At 46.6% G+C, this 16,477-nt stretch overlaps 1 non-coding gene across 1 annotated transcript; it reads left to right on the top strand.

The window, feature by feature from the left end:
- The first annotated feature begins 8,228 nt into the window (after nucleotides 1–8,228).
- On the top strand, nucleotides 8,229–8,310 carry TRNAL-UAG (transfer RNA leucine (anticodon UAG)). The gene has a single exon. It is a non-coding gene; the product is annotated as a tRNA-Leu (tRNA).
- The last annotated feature ends 8,167 nt before the right edge of the window (nucleotides 8,311–16,477 follow it).

The following is a 16,477-nucleotide window of genomic DNA, read 5'->3' as shown; positions in this document are numbered from 1 at the left end:
GCTGAAAAAAGTTAAAAAAAAAATCACTGCAAAGATACTGGCGTTTTCATAACGTTTTTTTAACAACCTGTGTGCATGAGGGCTAAATGTCAGATTTTACTAAAAGGGCATCTGACCAAATGATCTAATCACAAAAAGAGCTTGATATATTGTAGATTTAGGTATATCAATGAGAATAGGTTATCACCAATTAGATCAATAAAGAACGGGAACCCTTTGGAACTGCCAAATGATTAAACCCATTGTATTCTTCAGCAATCACACCTAGAGGTGATAGCTTAAATAAACAAATGGAGGAACTATATGAGGTGGGATCCTCTCTTCATAAATTTCTTTGAAATTTTTAAAAACAGTATCATGCCAACAAGTCATTTTCTGTGACACATGGTGTACTGTATGTGTACTGCTCTTTAACTTTTCCTTATAAAACAAAGTAGGAAAAATTATGTATAAAACACAATATTTAGGCAACTCATTCACTAATTTAAAACTTATATGCCTTAAACAGCCTAATTCATGTGAAAGAAGTAAATAAATGCCTAACAACCCTGTCATGCTGTAAGGCCTCATGCACACGAGACGCTGTTAAACGCGTGTTCAGAGGCAGTTGGACACTTTTTTCAACTGCCCCTGAACTCATTCAATGTTATCCTATGTGTCCATGTACAGTCTCGTTTTTTGGCGTTTTTAGGCAGTTGCGTTTAACCTCGTTTTTTCCAGAAGCAAAAAAATGGGTTTAGACGCAAACGTTTTCCACATTTCAGACGTCAAGCGCAGCTAAACGCCAGTACCGCGTTTAGCCGCGTTTGCGTTTATAAGTGTTTTTAAAAGGAACCCTATTTTTTGGACCAGAAAACACAGAAATATGATGGTAAACTGCAGCAGAGAATGACATTTTGCGACCTGAATTTGGGGCCCCGTATCTCGGGGCTACTTGGTGCTAGGAACCCCAAATTTGGTGTGCAAACACAGTGGAACAAGCACTACAATATATCCAAAGTTGGGGTTCCTAGCACCAAGTGGCCCCGAGATACGGGCCCCAATGTCGGGTCGCAAAATGTCATTCTCTGCTCTGCAATATGTTCAATATGGGATCCATTTCCAAAAAAAAAAAAAACAGAGAGGAAAATGCAAGTATACAACTGCTCTCTCTGCTGCTGCTCACTCTGATCAAAATGGCAGAAATAGTTAAAATTTATCATGCTTTCTGAGCTTGGGGAGGGTCTTTGTTATCTTAACTTAACGCTTCTAGATGCAAACGTGGCTAAACGCGGCATGCAAACGCGGCAAAACGGGCGTTTCTAAACGCCGGTTTCAGCTTTTAAAAACACGTGCTCAGCAGAGTTTGCACCGGCGTCTCATGTGCATGAAGCCTAATGCTGTATGCTGGACAGGATCACTAACCATTCTAACAATGAAGACATTTCACAGGTCAGAAGTGTGATAGGGTAAATATAAATGAAAGTGCTAGAGAGCTGAAAGTGAACAGGAGGGGGCGACTAATGGCTGATAGACAGAGGAGACTGATCAGGGAAGACACTGACACAGAGGAGACTGATCAGGGAAGACACTGACACAGAGGAGACTGAGCAGGGAAGACACTGACACAGAGGAGACTGAGCAGGGAAGACACTGACACAGAGGAGACTGAGCAGGGAAGACACTGACACAGAGGAGACTGAGCAGGGAAGACACTGACACAGAGGAGACTGAGCAGGGAAGACACTGACACAGAGGAGACTGAGCAGGGAAGACACTGACGCAGAGGAGACTGAGCAGGGAAGACACTGACGCAGAGGAGACTGAGCAGGGAAGACACTGACACAGAGGAGACTGAGCAGGGAAGACACTGACACAGAGGAGACTGATCAGGGAAGACACTGACACAGAGGAGACTGATCAGGGAAGACACTGACACAGAGGAGACTGAGCAGGGAAGACACTGACACAGAGGAGACTGAGCAGGGAAGACACTGACACAGAGGAGACTGAGCAGGGAAGACACTGACACAGAGGAGACTGAGCAGGGAAGACACTGACACAGAGGAGACTGAGCAGGGAAGACACTGACGCAGAGGAGACTGAGCAGGGAAGACACTGACGCAGAGGAGACTGAGCAGGGAAGACACTGACACAGAGGAGACTGAGCAGGGAAGACACTGACACAGAGGAGACTGAGCAGGGAAGACACTGACACAGAGGAGACTGAGCAGGGAAGACACTGACACAGAGGAGACTGAACAGGGAAGACACTGACACAGAGGAGACTGAGCAGGGAAGACACTGACACAGAGGAGACTGAGCAGGGAAGACACTGACACAGAGGAGACTGATCAGGGAAGACACTGACACAGAGGAGACTGAAGCAGACAGAACAGAGTGAAGTCTGTGTACATTCCCAGCCCTCAGAGCCTTCACTCACCCCTAGTCTGTGATGATGATGATGATGATCCTGTTGGAGAGGTGTTGATCACGCTGTCGGCCCATAGTAGCAGCTTCAGGCTCGCTGCCTCCCTGGCTCCCGCTGGCAGGATCAGTGGTGCTGTGGGTGTCTGAAGAAGAGTAGGGCTTCCTTATCCTGCGTATTCTTTCACAGTAGCTCCTGTCCTGTCGGCCTGTATGCTGACACTTCCATCCAGCGCTCCTCCTCTTCTGGTCCCTATAAAGTCCCATTGGTGATGTGAAGCTCCTATAGTCTTGCCTCAAGTATTGTTCTGCCTACAGGTGGATGAAAAGTTCCCTGTCTGACCTCAGGGAACCGATTACCATCAGTATACAGGGCAGCCCTGGCACTTCAGGAATGAGAGGCACAATACAGGCCCAGGGCCCACAGATGTAAGTGATGATACAGCTGTCACCAGTGAAACTGAGGGGGAAAAGTAAAAAAAAAAAAAAGAATGAATTAAATGACTGAGGCAACCCTTCCTCCAGGGGAATTAGTCCTTTGAAGTAGTTCATGAAGTACAATATCCATTCTGGGCTGAGATCAGGTCAAAAGATCCAAAAGGAAGGCTGAGGAGAATTCAGAGGTGAGTCCAGCTGAGAGACCTGAGGTAAATGCTGACTCCGCCCAGTGACAGGAGAGGATATAGGTAACAGGTTACACTCATTGGCTAGGTGTTTCCCGCCAAAGGATTTGTCACCAATCAAGTGCTCAGCAGCTGAGGTAAATCTTCCTAGCAACAGCAGGCAGCTTGTCACCTGAAACACAAAACAGAAAGAACCAGCAAAGCAGCCAAAGCGTGTCATGTACTTCTCACCCGGCCTATAGCAGATTGACGGCCGGGCGGTGGTTCCGTTATCCTGACTGGGCATCATATGACGTCCAGCAGGATGACATGGGGGTGCACATCGCAGCGATCGGTGGAGCGGTGTGTAAGTCCGGCGGAGGCTCTTTACCACGTGATCAGCCGTGTCCAATCACGGCTGATCATGATGTCAATAGGAAGAGCCGTTGATCGGCTTTTCGTCACTCGCGCCTGACAGACGCGAGTAGAGGAGAGCCGATCGGCGGCTCTCCTGACAGGGGGGTCTGCGCTGATTGTTTATCAGCACAGCCCCCCTTCAGATGACCACACTGGACCACCAGGGACACCACTAGGACCACCAGGGAAGGGGGCAACATGTGCATGGCCAGGTATGTACCCCATGGCCATCCACATGTGCCCAATCAGTGCCCACAAATGGGCACTGATTGGCACCATTATATTTCAGTTATGCCCAGCAATGCCACCCATTAGTGTCATCAGTGCCACCAGTGTCATCAGTGCCACCCATCAGTGTCCATCGGTGCCACCTGTCAGTGCCCATCTGTTCCCATCAGTGCCCACCTATCAGTGCCCATCCGTACCACCTATCAGTGCCACCTATATGTACCAATCAATGCCACCTACGAGTGCCCATCAGTGCCGCCTATGAGTGCACATCAGTGCCACCTATCAGTGCCCATCAGTGCCCCCTCATCGGTGCCCATCAGTGCCGCCGTATCAGTGCCCGTCATTGAAGAAGAAAATGTACTTATTTACAAAAATTTTTAACAGAAACAAAGAAAAACTGGGTACAGTGTAGCATGACCGCGCAATTGTCATTCAAATTGCGACAGCGCTGAAAGCTGAAAAATGGCCTGGGCAGGAAGGTGTCTAAGTGCCTGGTATTGAAGTTGTTAACAATCACCATAGCCCTCTATTAAGAGTAAAATGTATTTATAAAACAAATGGGTGTTAGGGGTGACACTCCCATGGGGCCACTTCTCTATTTTATTCTTTCGTGGCCCTGACATTATGTTGCCGAACCATATTACCTGTGACTTTTATATACTATGTTGCAAATTAATGGCATAGTTGCCAACATTGCAAAAAAAATTTGCGGGACACTTTTTTGGCTGTAGGCGGAGCCGTATAATAATTAGGGGGCGGGGCATGCGTTTGTAGGGGTGGCATAGCAATAAAAGGGAAAATGTGGCGTGGTTTACGGGAAATAGTGGGTGTGGCTTAAATGGGTGTGGCTCCAAGGGGGTGTGATTAGAGTCTGAGATATATCAGGGATGGAGAGGGAAAGGGGGAGAGAGGAATGAAGGGACAGCAGCCCCAGATCCTACACAACAATAGAAATGTGTATTCTAGAAAGTTTAACAATCAGCAGATAAAGATACTCCAAACACCTGGTGTTAGCGCTTCAGTCATCCCGGCACCATGATTGTTATGGTGTCAGGATGATTAAAGCGCATTATTACTATTATACATTGTAATATAGAATGAAATCATTCAACTCACCAGAATCAGTGGGACCCCTCAGCTTGTCACCTGCCACCAGATGCCATCAAGTGCCCCCAGCAGAGTCCGTCTTTACATCAGGTGCCCCTAGCAGAGTCCGTCCTTACATCAGGTGCCCCTAGCAGAGTCCATCCTTACATCAGGTGCCCCCAGCAAAGTCCGTCCTTACATCAGGTGCTCCCAGAAGTAGAGGCCCTCCTTACAGATCCATGTCCCTGGCAGCGGAGACCCTCCTTACATCTGGTGTCCCCAGCAGTGGAGCCCTCCTTTACATCTGGTGTCCCCGGCAGCGGAGCCCTCCTTTACATCTGGTGTCCCCCAGTGGAGAAGCCCCCTTTAGATCAAGTGTGTCCCCCAGTGGAGAAGCCCCCCTTACATCAGGTGTGTCCCCCCAGTGGAGCAGCCCCCCGTAGTTCAGGTATGCCCCCCCAGTGGAGCAGCCCCCCTCAGATCAGGTGTGTCCCCCAGTGGAGCAGCCCCCCTCAGATCAGGTGTGTCCCCCAGTGGAGCAGCTCCCTCTTAGATCAGGTGTGTCCCCCAGTGGAGCAGCCCCCCCCTTAGATCAGGTGTGTCCCCCAGTGGAGCAGCCCCCCTTAGATCAGGTGTGTCCCCCAGTGGAGCAGCTCCCCCTTAGATCAGGTGTGTCCTGCAGTGGAGCAGCCCCTCCTTAGATCAGGTGTGTCCCCCAGTGGAGCAGCCCCCCTTAGATCAGGTGTGTCCCCCAGTGGTGCAGCCCCCCCTTAGATCAGGTGTGTCCCCCAGTGGAGCAGCCCCCCCTTAGATCAGGTGTGTCCCCAAGTGGAGCAGCCCCCTCTTAGATCAGGTGTGTCCCCCAGTGGAGCAGCCCCCCTTACATGTGTGTCCCCCAGTGGAGCAGCCCCCCTTCCCCAGCAGCGGAGACTCTCTAACAGGCAACCGGCCGGGTGGCTGCCAATAGAAATTGAGCCGGCCACGAGGCTGCCCACCCCCCCCGCCCGCCCCGCGGCCATTCCCACAACATGTCACAGACTGTCAGACCAGCAGCTGGGCAGGGGTGGGCAGCGCCGCAGCTCAATTTCTATTGGCAGCCACCCGGCATTCTTGTCTTCTGCAAAATGGCGGCCGGTGGAGACATTGTCTCCGCCGGCCGTGGACCTCTAGCGGCGGCGGCGAAAAAACGGTAAAACAAGGATTTCCCGGGATATTTCCTGAGAATCGCAAAAACCGGGAAAAGGGTGGTGGCCAGTTTGTGATTGCTGTATGTGTGCTTTCTTTATACTTTTGCCTTTTTTTTGCATTAGGTACTTTTGTATAATTCCATGTCAGCTAGGATGCAGCATTGACAAAATTAGCCATGAAATCATTGATAATAAAATGGTGCAGCTTGACTTGCTTGATCCCGGCTGCAAGACTCACGCGTGCCTCTTTACCTTTTCTGCATTGTTGATATTTACATGTAGGCACTGAGCAGCAACGGTGGTGGCCAGTACGGTCCATGTACGATATATAAGTGAAAACGTTAGTACATATGTTACATGTGTACAGCGTATGGACAACTTTTTGTTGGCAGAAAGATCCTGTGCAAAAAATACACACGCCGGTGTTCTGCCAAAACAGCCAACTCGCTAAAATCTCCAACCTCGTCACTTCCGGTGACTCTCCAGGAGCATTATTTGCAGATTTCAACAACTTGGCTGTTTTCACAGAACATCAGCAGCATATACACTACAGAACACAATATAATGAGTGGAAATTGTTAGTCCACCCGCTAGTAACCAGAAACATGGCCGCCTCCAAGGCGGCAACAACTTTTTTGCTCCTTAGTTGGTGTTCTGTGAAAACAGACAACCCGTCGTGTTCTGTAGTGTGTATGCTGCTGGTGTTCTGTGAAAACAGCCAAGTCGTTGAAATCTGCAATTACTGTTGTTGGAAAGTCACCGGAAGTGACATGGTTGGAGATTTTGGCGAGTTGGCAGAACACCGGTGTGCATGAGCCTTTACTGTAAACTGCGACTGAACATGTAACTGTAAATTAATTAAAATGCAATGTTTATGAATCTATGAACCAACGTTTATGAGCTAGAAAAAGGCAGGTAAACATAACATGCAAATCCAGCTTGCTAAGGTACAATTGAGAGAATAGAAAAGTCAAAAGACTTGTAGGACTTATATTTTTATTAATTTACATTTGGTTATGATGTATACATTTCTCTTGAAATCGTATATTGTCTCATTTTTGTATCACAATTTTTTTCTCAAATAAAAGTTTGTAAACAAAAAAGGCACCTAGCAGAGGATGGTTTCGATCCATCGACCTCTGGGTTATGGGCCCAGCACGCTTCCGCTGCGCCACTCTGCTGCATGTTCTCTCAGCTGTGCTTGAGCTGGAATGTAACTTATTTAACCACTTGTTGACCTTGGCTTTTTCTGACATTTGTTGTTTACAAGTAAAAGTCTGTATTTTTTGCTAGAAAATCACTTAGAATCCACAAACATTATATATTTTGTTTTAGCAGAGGCCCTGAAGTCTAAAATGGCATTTTTTTTGCAATATTTTATGTCACACTGTATTTGCACAGCGGTCTTTCAAATGCAATTTAAAAAAAAAATACACTTTAACCCCTTCAGCCCTGGACCATTTGGCTGGCCAAAGACCAGAGCACTTTTTGCGATTAGGCACTGCGTTGCTTTAACTGACAATTGCTCACTACTCACGGAGCTCGCGGTGGGTGCGCGCGCTGCCGGCGGCGTGCACGCGATGGCACGGTGGCAAATTCAAAGGGACGTACAGGTACGATCATTTGCGCAGCCATGCCATTCTGTCGACGTATATCTACATGCGGTGGTTGGGAACCGGTTAACCAGTTAGACCGCACTATAGTCAAATGACGGCTACAGTGTGGCTTGATAACTCTGGGAGGGCGTACGTTGACGTCCTCCCAGAAACGCGCACATGGGAACATCCGTGCTCACCGGGCTTATGGGACCCGGCACAACACGGATCACAGTAAAGGGCCAATGAACGCGGCCCTTTACCACGTGATCGTTCCGTCCAATGACGGAGCGATGACACAAATGTAAAAAGAGCAGGGTCATCAGGGGTTCAACACTCTCCTCACACCGATACAGCGCGAGTGGAGAGGAGAGCGATCCAGTGTCAAACTGTAAGTTTATACTGTTTTAACTGTGCCCAATAGTGCTACTCTGTGCCACCAGAGACACACCAGTACTCATCTGTGCCACACCAGTGCCCATCTGTGCCACCACAGTGCTTATCTGTACTATCAGTGCCACTACAGTGCCAATTGGTGCCACTACAGTACCATCAGTGCAACTCATTAGTGCCACTACAGTGCCCAATAGTGCACATCAGTACCAGCACCCAGCAGTAAACTAAATTATATTACATAAATGAGATATACAATGGGCATTGTTTTGTTTTTTTCTACATATATTCTTCAGCATTCAATTTCATGTGGTAGCGTGGCCGAGCGGTCTAAGGCGCTGGATTTAGGCTCCAGTCTCTCTGGAGGCGTGGGTTCGAATCCCACCGCTGCCAATTATTTTTTTCTTTTAACTTTTCTTTAGATGGATACTTTTTTTTTTTTTAAACAGTTTAATTGTTATAATTTTGTATGATGTTCAAGCTAACAAATGTCCAAAGCTAGGACAAAGTTAAATAAAGAAATCACCACTCCTAAAACAGGAGGGAAGGAGGGGAGAAAAATGGTGGCCACTGTGGACTTTTTCTGGTGCATAAGGACAAACAACTAAAAATATCATTACCAAATTGTATTGACAATAATAAAGTTAAAATACATAGGTGCATAAAAGATTAAAATGATATAAAAACTCTATTTTATATTGAGGGCTCCCCAAAGGCTGAACAATGCCACGATTGGTGCATGGACAGCCCTTGTCCACCTTGATGTTGCCTCTAGAAGCAGCAAGGTGGACAAGGACACTTCATGCACAAATCATGACATTGGGGAGTCCTCAATAAAAAATATTTTTTATATCATTTTAACTTTATCCTTGTCATTAAAATTTAGTAGTTTTTTTTTTAGTTTGTCGTCCTTCTGCACCAGAAATAGTTCATAGTGTCTATCATTTTTCACCCCCCCCTTCACGCCTGTTTAGGAGTGGACATTTCTTAATGCACAATAAAAAAAAAAAAAAAAAGTGTAGAATAGGGATGAGCCGAACACCCCACTATTCGGTTCGCATCAGAACATGCGAACAGGAAAAAAGTTAGTTCGAACACGCGAACACCGTTAAAGTCTATGGGACACGAACATGAATAATCAAAAGTGCTAATTTTAAAGGCTAATATGCAAGTTATTGTCATAAAAAGTGTTTGGGGACCCGGGTCCTGCCCCAGGGGACATGGATCAATGCAAAAAAAAGTTTTAAAAACGGCCGTTTTTTCAGGAGCAGTGGTTTTAATAATGCTTAAAGTCAAACAATAAAAGTGTAATATCCCTTTAAATTTTGTACCTGGGGGGTGTCTATAGTATTCCTGTAAAGGGGCGCATGTTTCCTGTGTTTAGAACAGTCTGACAGCAAAATGACATTTTGAAGGAAAAAACTCATTTAAAACTACCCGCGGCTATTGCATTGCCGACAATACACATAGAAGTTCATTGATAAAAACGGCATAGGAATTCCCCAAAGGGGAACCCCGAACCAAAATTAAAAAAAAAAAAAATGATGTGGGAGTCCCCCTAAATTCCATACCAGGCCCTTCAGGTCTGATATGGATATTATGGGGAACCCTGGCCAAAATGTAAAAAAAAAAAAAAAATGACGTGGGGTTCCCCCTAAATTCCATACCAGACCCTTCAGGTCTGGTATGGATTTTAAGGGGAACCCCGCGCCAAAAAAAAAAAACGGCGTGGGGTCCCCCCAAAAATCCATACCAGACCCTTATCCGAGCACGCAACCTGGCAGGCCGCAGGAAAAGAGGGGGGGGGACGAGAGTGCGGCCCCCCCCCCTGAACCGTACCAGGCCACATGCCCTCAACATTGGGAGGGTGCTTTGGGGTAGCCCCCCAAAACACCTTGTCCCCATGTTGATGAGGACAAGGGCCTCATCCCCACAACCCTGGCCGGTGGTTGTGGGGGTCTGCGGGCGGGAGGCTTATCGGAATCTGGAAGCCCCCTTTAACAAGGGGACCCCCAGATCCCGGCCCCCCCCTGTGTGAAATGGTAAGGGGGTACTGTCAAAAACTGTCTAAAAAACTGTCAAAAATGTTAAAAATGACAAGAGACAGTTTTTGACAATTCCTTTATTTAAATGCTTCTTCTTTCTTCTATCTTCCTTCATCTTCTGGTTCTTCTGGTTCTTCTGGCTCTTCTGGCTCTTCTGGTTCTTCCTCCGGCGTTCTCGTCCAGCATCTCCTCCGCGGCGTCTTCTATCTTCTTCTCCTCGGGCCGCTCCGCACCCATGGCATGGGGGGGAGGCTCCCGCTCTTCTCTTCTTCATTTTCTTCTCCGGGCCGCTCCGCAATCCATGCTGGCATGGAGGGAGGCTCCCGCTGTGTGACGGCGCTCCTCGTCTGACAGTTCTTAAATAACGGGGGGCGGGGCCACCCGGTGACCCCGCCCCCCTCTGACGCACAGTGACTTGACGGGTTTTCCCTGTGACGTCACGGGGAATGCCACAGGGAAGTCCCGTCATGTCCCGTGCGTCAGAGGGGGCGGGGTCACCAGGTGGCCCCGCCCCCCGTTATTTAAGAACTGTCAGACGAGGAGCGCCGTCACACAGCGGGAGCCTCCCTCCATGCCAGCATGGGTTGCGGAGCGGCCCGGAGAAGAAAATGAAGAAGAGAAGAAGATGAAGAAGAGAAGAAGAGAAGAGCGGGAGCCTCCCCCCCATGCCATGGGTGCGGAGCGGCCCGAGGAGAAGAAGATAGAAGACGCCGCGGAGGAGATGCTGGACGAGAACGCCGGAGGAAGAACCAGAAGAACCAGAAGATGAAGGAAGAAAGAAGAAGCATTTAAATAAAGGAATTGTCAAAAACTGTCTCTTGTCATTTTTAACATTTTTGACAGTTTTTTAGTGAAATGGTAGGGGTAAGTACCCCCTTACCATTTCACACAGGGGGTGCCGGGATCTGGGTGTCCCCTTGTTAAAGGGGGCTTCCAGATTCCGATAAGCCCCCCGCCCGCAGACCCCCACAACCACCGGCCAGGGTTGTGGGGATGAGGCCCTTGTCCTCATCAACATGGGGACAAGGTGTTTTGGGGGGCTACCCCAAAGCACCCTCCCAATGTTGAGGGCATGTGGCCTGGTACGGTTCAAGAGGGGGGGGCCGCACTCTCGTCCCCCCCTCTTTTCCTGCGGCCTGCCAGGTTGCGTGCTCGGATAAGGGTCTGGTATGGATTTTTGGGGGGACCCCACGCCGTTTTTTTTTTTTTTTGGCGCGGGGTTCCCCTTAAAATCCATACCAGACCTGAAGGGCCTGGTATGGAATTTAGGGGGACTCCCACATCATTTTATTTTTTTAATTTTGGTTCGGGGTTTCCCTTTGGGGAATTCCTATGCCATTTTTATCAATGAACTTCTATGTGTATTGTCGGCAATGCAATAGCCGGCCCGCGGGTAGTTTTAAATGAGTTTTTTCCTTCAAAATGTCATTTTGCTGTCAGACTGTTCTAAACACAGGAAACATGCGCCCCTTTACAGGCATACTATAGACACCCCCCAGGTACGAAATTTAAAGGGATATTACACTTTTATTGTTTGACTTTAAGCATTATTAAAATCACTGCTCCTGAAAAAACGTCAGTTTTTAAAACTTTTTTTTGCATTGATCCATGTCCCCTGGGGCAGGACCCAGGTCCCCAAACACTTTTTATGACAATAACTTGCATATTAGCCTTTAAAATTAGCACTTTTGATTTCTCCCATAGACTTTTAAAGGGTGTTCCGCGGCATTCGAATTTGCCGCGAACACCCCAAATTGTTCGCTGTTCGGCGAATTTGCGAACAGCCAATGTTCGAGTCGAACATGAGTTCGACTCGAACTCGAAGCTCATTGCTAGTGTAGAATAATACTTGGCTAGGTGTTCTACTTCAAATGACAGTTTGGGAGTAGGCAGTTACATTTTAAAAAATACAATGTAAAATTGACAAGGAACACCAACATAGTTGTATCTTTGATCATAAAAACTACGGGATTGAGGAAAATTTTATACTTACCTAATGGTAATTTTCCTTTCCTGATGCAAAGCATGACAGCATATACGTATGGGTAGGCTCCGGCCCCTGTCCTATCTCAGGACCGGTTTCTCAGGACCGGTTATACTATAAGAATAGGTCTCCTCCCTGCCCGCAGCATTCTCGTAACTTAGTATCACTGCAAAGCCCTCTTTTTTTTTTTTTTGTTTCAGGAGTGACCTATATGCTATCATGCTTGCATCAGGAAAGGAAAATTACCATTAGGTAAGTATAAAATTTTCCTCATTCCTAACACAGCATGACAACATATACGTATGGGATGTACCAGCTCACCAGGCGACAAAGGTGGGTACTGCTAAAGTGTTTAAGTTGAGGATTATATCTATCCCCACTAACGACTGAGATGTATTGTGGTTAAAGCTGCTGGGTCCACAAGAATGCACCCCCAGCCTGTTGAATGTAGACTAGGTCGTAGTTTACATATTAACTCTGGAGGGACTCCTTTGGAGTTCCATCCATGGATGTGCAGTTAGTTTGGAAGAGTGGTCTCTGCCCTTATCTGATAGATTTGTCCTAGCCATCTAAGCCCTTTGACTGACTTGATCCGCACCCCTGCGATTGTCTTCGTTGGACAGTGCTTGTCCTTTGATGTTGTTAGGCCTGATAAGCCTATCGTTTTGCTCCTTGAAGAAGGGCCAATTCTATGTCTCACTTCAATTATGAATCTATTTTCAATGTTTGTGGTACTTCAAAAACTTTAGTTTGGATATGCCAGAAGGGCGATGTTCTAACCCAGATTGCAAAAGATACCAACCTTTGTATAGTGTTGAGTAAGAGACTAGAGCCATTTTGCCTGATAATTTCAGCAACAAGGTAGTTTATAGCTTGACACTTGGATGTCTAGATCCTTCTAGACCTATTAGCCGTACAAAATACTTATTCCGTGTTACTGGCCATATTAAGGATGTCTTATCCCTCTAAATGAAGAGTGAGACAATGTGTCCCACACTATTTAGAAGACCCCATGGAGGAAAGAATAATCTGCCCAGGTCTTTCAGAATTGGTTGCCAAGATATGCAACCGTTACTGGATCCCAGAAACTGAGGACATGACTGAGTTTCACGTATCCTTTAATGCCATCTCTAGGCTTACTTGTATACAATTCAATCCTTACAGCAAGGAACAGAGAATTCCATCATTTTAGTTCTGTAGGTTTTTCTCGTATCTAATGTACTTGAAGTCTGGAGCAGGCGCTCTGACCTCCATAGGATTTCAAACACTAAAGGTGAGACCTCCACTTCTTGGTCTCCAGCATCTAGATATAACTTGTATGGATTTGGAAGATACTGTTGGCCACGCTGTATGAGGTTTTGGACCCCCGGAAGGAGAATAGGATGAGACTGTACCCGCGTATATCATGGCCTGCAAGCCACAGGGCCATTATTGTTATCACCAACGAGCACCTGCGAATCCGGATAAGGATCCTGGAGACTATTAGGTTTGTTCAATATACATATTGGCTAATCTGCAGACCCAGCTGGCTGTCATTAGTTTCTCTGCTTCCACCTCCTGGAAGGCACCCAGATTACTGTCAGACCAATATCTTGCTAGCCTTACTTGTTGCCGATCCCTTAATCGGCTTGTTGGTTTGGAGACTATCCCTTTGTCATCCAACGGCATTTGTACCTTACGCCTGGCAGTAAGTTCTAGAAACCCTACCCAATGGGCTGGTAGACCTGACTGGGAGATACCTCTGACAGAAGTTGACTAGTTCTGCATTCATTCTTGACAGCAAAGATAGGCCTTCCCCAGTTTGCTGAGTTTTTGCAGCATAGTTGAGGCTCTTTTTGTTGCCTTTCAGAAGGGGACTTGTCTCTTCTGTTGAGTCACTGTTCCTGGTGCAGGAAGTAAGTCTTTCCTTACTACAAAACCAGTTAATACAGTTGTCAACCTTCCCTTGAGCCCTTCGGACCACATGAGTTACTACAGGCTACTTCATCCCTCTTGTGTCCGTGGGATGCAACCAATGGGAAAGAGCTATTTGTTCAAGTGAGATACTAATACTGTTGCTCTCTCTGAGGGTAACATTATTGTATTTTTTCAGAGATTCAGAAATGCTTCCCAGTAGGTCATTGTTGTAATGAGACTAATTGGTCTCTAGATCATGGCTCCTCCCGACTTGATCAGAGTCTGTACTAGGACACTCTTCCCAGAACCTGGAAGTCTTTGTGCCAGTCTGTTGCCCAAACAAGGCTCACCAGAAGTCCTTGCTCCCACAAGTCGGCCCCTACTGGACCCAATATCCCAGGAAATGCCCGGAGTTTGTGGAAAGGTCACAGTCTGCCAGATAAGCTCTTAGTGAACTCTAACGGCCAAGCGAAGGTACTTGCCGAAACATGGGCATCTCAAAGTGTGTATACAGTACACACACACACACACACACACTTGTGAACAGCCACAACATACAGGATATACAAGGTAATACTGACATATAATCACACACATAGGTTGGACTTGATCGACTTGTGTCTATCCTCAACCTCACTCACTATGCAACCATGCGATTATGCAACTTGCTAGGTCTAAAGTCCATCTACAGTCTTAGCCTAGGTTTCCACTATTGCGACCCAAAATTTGTGCAATTTTACTGCGATTTCTATGCGACTTGAATCAATGCCTGTGTATTCTTGATGTCCATGGCCCCAAGTACATCACAGTGGGGTCAAAAGTAGTGTAGGGACTACTTTGAAGTCACTGCAACTTGGAGTCGCACCACTATGAACGATACTCCTTGAAAATCATGGGGTGTGATTTTTGGAGGCCAAGCCTTACTGACGGAGAGATTAATTGCAACGATGGTCTATGTAATTTTGGATCCTCATACTTCTGCTGGTTATTCAAGTCTTACTTTTGACTAAATTACCATGTAGTCACAACCCTTGTGCTCTAATGCGTCATGGAGGGAATGCAATGAATTGGCAGAGAGGAATGAAAATTCCATCGGTTTTCTTAATGCACATGACCCACGGATCCCAAGCTCAAATTTACACATCACTTTGTCAGCTGACCCTACTGGGCAACTTGGTTTTAGGCAAATAAAGATGATTATTGATTCTTTATTCTCCGCTATAGTTCTCCCAGGTTTAACCCGTCATTTATTATTCGTTGCTTTGCCTTTTGGCTATCCTCTGGTCATTGGCGATTAACATAAGGGATTAATCCTCCTTCTAGATATCACCAGTTTCGGCTTGAAGAGTCACCACTCTGACTTAAAGTGGCATGTGTTTACTTGTGGGATGAGCCATAGGGGTTCACTGACCACAATGATTCCTGGAGAAACAGCACACAGTCTTGTATCTACAGTGGCTGAACTGCATCATTGGCTACTCCAGAGAGTTTATCACTGACCAGAGCTCTGCTTTCATCCTGTCTGGGGTCCTGACAGTCTGGCTACTGAAGTGAGCTCAGTCGCAGGTCACAAAACACTACTTAACAGTAGTATGAACCTTCTTCATCTCTGGCTTTATTTTCTGTCCCAGGGTCTCTGCAAAGGATATTGTTTCTTCTGTTGGAAGAATCGCACCCTTGGTTAATCTGATGAAGCCTGTTTGGCTGGCTGCTTTTGAGGCAGAGGTACTCTTTAGATGACTTTGTTTGAATAGCTTAGTATACCTGAGTTCCACACAGTCAGTTTGGACGGGGTTCAAGTATCCACCTTTTGCTTTTGATATGCCAACTTGCCATAGCAATTTCCCAGAAGCAAACTAAGGCTGACCCATCTGGCCAGTCTGATAAAGACTCCCTGGTCAAATGTTTCTGAGGAAGAGGTTGCCTTTAAATAAACACAGTTGTTTGATTAGGCTTGGTATGGAACCATTAATGACTGTGGGCTTCTCAGTCTCTGCCCATTTGTCACTGCCTCTGGTCTGCAACTTGGTTTTGCATTTTAGCCGACACACCAGTTACCACCAGACCACTATGATTACTGTAGAGTTTTCTTGATCTGCATCTGCCTCTTCTGGCTGTTAAATACATAGTGGTTCCTTCAGGGCTGAAGAGGGCCTGTCCCTTGTTGCAGAAGCAGGTTGACTGGTGTTGGTGTTGAGGGCTGGAGAGATTTACACTCAATATGCCCATAACGTGCACTCTTTTAGAATATAGCATATACCTACCTGCCCTTACCGTAGTTAAAGTTGCTGGTCTCTAGGAAGGCTGATTGCTACTGGTCCACAGATGAGCTGAAAGCCTGGAGTCATGCCTGGGAGTATTTGCCATCAGTAGTAACCACTACAAACCACATATCTTTCTGTGGGGGTAACACAACTAACACAAGCAATTTACATATTGCTACAGGTAAGTACTACGGAAATGCGACTAAGAAGATCCTGACTTTTATTTTAGCACCAAGGTCAGCATGTAAATGCATAGAAATAAGCACATAGCAGTCATTCATACTGTAGAGTTAATGTAATCACAGGCACGCAGCACAAATTAATAGTCATCCGACAATTAGCACTAGCAGGCTAACCTACCTTAGACACAT

The sequence above is a fragment of the Aquarana catesbeiana genome, linkage group LG03, assembly GCF_042186555.1.
Source record: "Aquarana catesbeiana isolate 2022-GZ linkage group LG03, ASM4218655v1, whole genome shotgun sequence".
Lineage (NCBI taxonomy): Eukaryota > Metazoa > Chordata > Amphibia > Anura > Ranidae > Aquarana > Aquarana catesbeiana.
The sequence above is the reverse complement of the archived record's forward strand: the minus strand, read 5'-3'. Positions and strand labels throughout refer to the sequence as shown.